The sequence below is a fragment of the Cololabis saira genome, chromosome 22 (genome assembly GCF_033807715.1).
Source record: "Cololabis saira isolate AMF1-May2022 chromosome 22, fColSai1.1, whole genome shotgun sequence".
Lineage (NCBI taxonomy): Eukaryota > Metazoa > Chordata > Actinopteri > Beloniformes > Belonidae > Cololabis > Cololabis saira.
Window position 1 is genome coordinate 29,926,749 of NC_084608.1, and position 6,120 is coordinate 29,932,868.

A 6,120-nucleotide genomic window follows, 5' to 3' on the forward strand; every position below is an offset into this window, starting at 1 on the left:
ATCACTATTAACAGGAAGACCTTATTTAAACCAGAATGGTATGATAAGAAAGTCCTATATGTTACTGGCTTGTTGGATGTAAATGGCAATTTATTGCAATTTAATACATTTGTAGAAAAGTTTAGTTTAAATGGCTCTTATAGAGAATTCAATAAAATCTGTAGAGCTATTCCACTTCCCTTGAATGACATGATAAAAAATATTCTTACATACTCAAGTGTGATTGTCAAACTGCCTGATTTAAAAGTCGGTGAATTGAAATTGGGTGAAAGAAAATGTAATAACAAAGTACTTGGAAATGTGTTTAAAGAAAAGCTATTCAATGATATCAAAAAATCAACAAAAATAAAGATACCAGAAATTGAAGTAACGTTAACAAAGATATACAGCAGCTACCTTAAATGGCCAATTTCACCCAAAGCAAAAGAAATTCAGTTTAAAATAATAAACAATATTTATCCTGCCGCTGAAACCCTAAGGAGAAGGTTCAATTTTGACGTAGTAATTTTGTAAAACAGAACACGAAACAATTGAACACTTATTCTTTTCTTGTTCATTCACAAAGCTTTTTTGGCAAGATGTTTATCGGTGGTTAAAGATTGGGATCAACGACTATAGGAGCCAAATAAAGTTGTCATTCACTGTGTGTGTCTGTGGGTGGCGCTGTGTGTTACCTGAGCCACAGGTATAAAGGTGATGACGTAACATTGTTTGACATGTTTGGCCCGGAAGGGCAAAAGGTTTTTGACCGCTGTGGCGCTAAAGTTACACTTTATGCTTTGTCTGATCAACCTTAATCAAGACGCAATAAATACTCTTTTAATTGCATCAGAAGAAAGCGTCCTGGCTCGTCCGTCACCGCCGGGGAACGTGGGCAGCAGCAGCCAAAGGCGCGTCGACCAGATCCCGGTCAAACATTCTCAGTAGCCTAAAGCATTGGGCTTGGCTCCTACAACAACGACTGTATGTTCAGCAAGTTTCAGGTCATAATTTATATGGATGGTCTGCCAAAGAAGGTATCCAAGATGGTGAACATAATTCTAATTTTGGGTAAATATCATATACATAAAAATAAATGGAAAAACAGCAAACCCTCCATAGTATGTTTTAAAAACGAAATAAAAAGTTATAACATCTATTAAGGTACTTTCAAAAGAAAATCCGTCTATAAATGATTTATGTGAAACCATGTTAGAGTCTCTTGCTCTTTAAGATACAATCTTGCTACGCTTATACTTTTTTGTTGAAATGTCAACCCCTGTGATTATTTTATTTTGTGACAATTTTCTTTTTATTTAAATGTAGAAGTTTATCTTGGAAAAAATGTATAGTTACATATTCGCTTGTGTGTTGTGAATTTATGTTTCAGTTGCAAACTAATGTTTCCTCAAAGGAATTTAGTAATTTTGAAAATGTTGAATAAAGTTTGTTTAAAAAAAAAAAAAAAACACTCGGGGGGAAAAAAAAAAAAAAAAGACAACACCGACAATTTTCAACACACTCATGAGCTTTATACTTAATGCAAGTAATATTAAACATATTAATAATAATAATATGGGTATATTACCGATGGCTCTTTATTGCACATTTTCACCACATAACATTTACGCTGTTTTACACATCATAAAACTCTCAATAATTAATGAAGAGAGACGAGGTGGAGACAACAGAGCCACAACACAGAAGGACATAAACCGTTAAAAAGGTCAAATTAAAGGCATGGCAATTAGTGTGAAGACTCAAATGAAAGTCAAAGTTAACATCTGTTTTCACCTCTATTGTGAATAATCCTGATTTCCAGTCTGGGATGGTGGATGTTGGTTTTAAACAGTGGGGTGATAATGGTGTTCATAGACTGAGAGATTTACTCTCTGGTAATATGGTTATGACATTTGAACAAATGATAGAGAGATATTCTATCCCGGAAATGACTTCCTTCGTTATTTACAGATAATGCATTTAATCTTGTACAGTACTACCTTGGTTGAGAACCATGACAGCTCTCCTATTGATAAATTATTATTTTTAACAGGAAGAGAGATATCTGTAAGCCTATTTTATAAAGCTCTGTGTTTCACACCCCCGGTTGGGCTAGACAAGCTTAAAGGCACATGGGAGAAGGAGCTAAACATCATAATTGCTGATGAAGAATGGAAGGATGTATTCAATAATTTCAGTTTGCAATCGCGCCCAAGCAATACAGTTAAAAATTCTACACAGAATGCACATATCCCCCAACCGTAGACTTCAATCTCTCACCCATGTGCCTTGAATGCAAGATAGAAATGTGTACCCTAACTCATTGTTTTTGGTCATGTTGTAAACTGCAGGTGTGTTGGTCTAATGTGCTATCTGAAATAGAAAAGATATTGGACTTAAAACTGGATATGGACCCTGCATCTCTTGTATTGGGCGTCCTAAGACAACACTTAATATCAAAACATAATCGGAGGCTGTATTGTATTAAAAAGTACCAACTGTTAAAGGCTGGCAAAGAGTGGTGTTTGATCTGGTGCCATTAGAATACCTGACATGTATATTACATTCAAAAATAGACCAATTCTATAAAGTCTGGGATCGTTACTTGAACTATGTAGAGCCTGATGTCTTGACTGGTCATACTATATATTTTTACGGTAACCCAGGGTATTATTTATATGAATCTGAGCTGGTGTTTTGTTGGGTTTTTTTCTTCTGTTTGTTTATTTGCTGCTTGTTATTTCTGTGGATCATATTATGTATCCATTCTTTGCTTGTAAAAGTGAAAAATGAATAAAAATATTGTATAAAAAAAAAGGTCAAATTAAAGTCTGACTTCTCAGCTTTCATCAGCAGACACTTTTTTTCCAAATGTTCTTGTAAATTGAACATCCAGGTGGAATAAAAAGTCAGGCATTATCACAGCTTTGGAGGTTTGCTACTGTGGACACAAAATCCAAATTGTATTTATAGTAAAACATAAAATAGCCACGTACCTAAGAGGGCCTAAAAATGTGAAGTTTTCAATCAAATAATTTGCCCATAAATCAGCTTGAAATTGGACTGATTGTGATTAATTAGTAATTAGGATTCTGAAATACCACTAACCTCCACTGGTCGTATGTGACGTCACCAGGTCTGGACCAAGACGGCCGCTCTGTCGAGAAGGTCCTCGCTGCAGCACCGCGGAAGGGGGCGGGGCGTCGGACATCACAGGGGCGGGGCGTAGGACATCACAGGGGATGGATGGATTGTTTTTTAAATGTTTTTTAAATGTTAAAACATTTTAAAAACTCTGTGGAAAGTGTGTGGGGAGCTTTTGGGCGGAAAAGTTGCAACTGAACCTAGTACCCCTCGCTGCAGCACCGCGGAAGGGGGCGGGGCGTCGGACATCACAGGGGCGGGGCGTAGGACATCACAGGGGCGGGGCGTAGGACATCACAGGGGCGGGGCGTAGGACATCACAGGGGCGGGGCGTAGGACATCACAGGGGCGGGGCGTGATATCAAAATGACACAGCACCATCTGGTGACCATTTCCAAGAATTACAAATGCAAATTTATATTCAAAGTCATCATTATACAGATGAATCTCCGAAAATAAGAATACCGTGCAAAAGTTAATTTGTTTCAGTAATTAAACTCAAAAGGTGACACTAATATATATATACTCATAATATGCAAAGATAGATATTATATAAGATTATAAAACATACTTGTAATATAATTATTATGTTTAATATTACATAATTATAATAAAAATATACAGATTGTCATTGAGTGTGATGAGTAGGCTAGCACTAAAAATCATTGGTAGTAATGATTCCATATATACAAATTACATTTTTTCAACAAACAAAAGAGGGACAAGGACAACAAAAGCAGGTGTTTTGTGTTAATGTGTTTATTCATTCAGCGAGTCAGCAGTGAGGAGACGCTGCCCAGAGAGTTGGAAAACTCAAGAGATGACTCCATTTATACCAGTGGCTCACAGTGAATTCAGTAGCAGGACTTCAGTTCAGTTGCAACTTTTCCGCCCAAAAGCTCCCCACACACTTTCCACAGAGTTTTTAAAATGTTTTAACATTTAAAAAACAATCCATCCATCCCCTGTGATGTCCGACGCCCCGCCCCTGTGATGTCCGACGCCCCGCCCCTGTGATGTCCGACGCCCCGCCCCCTTCCGCGGTGCTGCAGCGAGGGGTACTAGGCTCTGTCAGCACGTTATAGTATAGTATATTTATATATCATATATTATAGTACTCTGTCAGCACGTTATAGTATAGTATATTTTTATAGTTTATATCATATATTATAGTACTCTGTCAGCACGTGATAGTATAGTATATTTTTATAGTATATATCATATATTATAGTACTCTGTCAGCACGTTATAGTATAGTATATTTTTATAGTATATATCATATATTATAGTACTCTGTCAGCACGTTATAGTATAGTATATTTTTATAGTATATATCATATATTATAGTACTCTGTCAGCACGTTATAGTATAGTATATTTTTATAGTATATTATCATATATTATAGTACTCTGTCAGCACGTGATAGTATAGTATATTTTTATAGTTTATATCATATATTATAGTACTCTGTCAGCACGTGATAGTATAGTATATTTTTATAGTATATATCATATATTATAGTACTCTGTCAGCACGTTATAGTATAGTATATTTTTATAGTATATATCATATATTATAGTACTCTGTCAGCACGTTATAGTATAGTATACTTTTATAGTATATATCATATATTATAGTACTCTTCAGCACGTTATAGTATAGTATATTTTTATAGTATATATGATATATTATAGTACTCTGTCAGCACGTCTCTCCCAGAACGTTACAGTATGATATATATTTATAGTATATATCATATATTATAGTATAAATTGTATTTGATGGTGTTTTTTCAATAAGAGGATTGCAACAGTTCGCCCTCTGGTGGTTATATATGGTAACTGCACTCAGTGTAAAGTTAGAAGAATTAAATGACAAAAGTACATCCTGTTATTCCTTTCAAAATAAATCGACAATAAACAGTTAAAAAGGCAAAATTAGTCTGTTTCGAGGAGAAAATAGTGCAAAAAACAACCTTCATCCGTCTTCTGTCATTAATTAATGTAATTACAGTCGCTAATTTATGAATAGTTCTGTAATTCAAATGAATTACAGACGATAATATCGTTAAGTGGAAGAAAACGGTGGTTTCTAGTGTCACCACAAGAGGGCGGTCGTAACAACGTTTCGCCCTCTAGCGGTTATACAAGGTAACTGCAGTCAGGGTAAAGCTAGAAGAATTAAATGACAAAAGTACATCCTGTTGTTCCTTTCAAACTAAATTGACAATAAACAGTTAAAAGCACGACGACAACGAGTCTGTTTCGAGGAGAAATTTGTGTAAAAACAATCTTCATCCGTCTTCTGTCATTAATTAATGTAATTACAGTCTGTAATCTATCAATAGTTCTGCAGTTTGGATGAATTACACACGATAATGTTGTTAAAGCGCCTTTCTACAAAGAAATGTACGTTTTACGTCTCATTTATTCATTCACACACGCACTAATATACTTGGGAAACGGCTAGGCACCAAATATAATATATTTAATTTTCTCAGATGGCAAAAATAAGAACTTTATTGATCCCACAAATGAGTAATTCATGTTATATCAGCTATAGAGAACAAGGTAGTGCCGAAAAACAACATATAGTGCCCCACCTTGTTTCTCTTTCCTTTTATTGCAACACATTCATTTACATACATTACAGTGGTACATAAACACTGCATTGATCACCACACTACACACACTGCACCATCACTGTCTCGTCTTTTTCTTTTTCTACAACCGTGATTTTAGTCGTCTTACAGAATCACGAATTCATCTGTTAATAAAATATGTAAAATATGTCAAAGTGAAGGACACACACACTCACACACCTAATCTAACGTCTGCTGCAAGGTGGAAAGGTGAATAAATCTCACTGTGAAAGCTTTTATCAGATAAAAGTAGTGACCATGAATATATATGAAGACACTTGTTAAAAGAAAACTCTGACATCAACTCTGTTTGGCTGCATCAACCTGTAAGCTACAAACAAAAACATACTTTTGT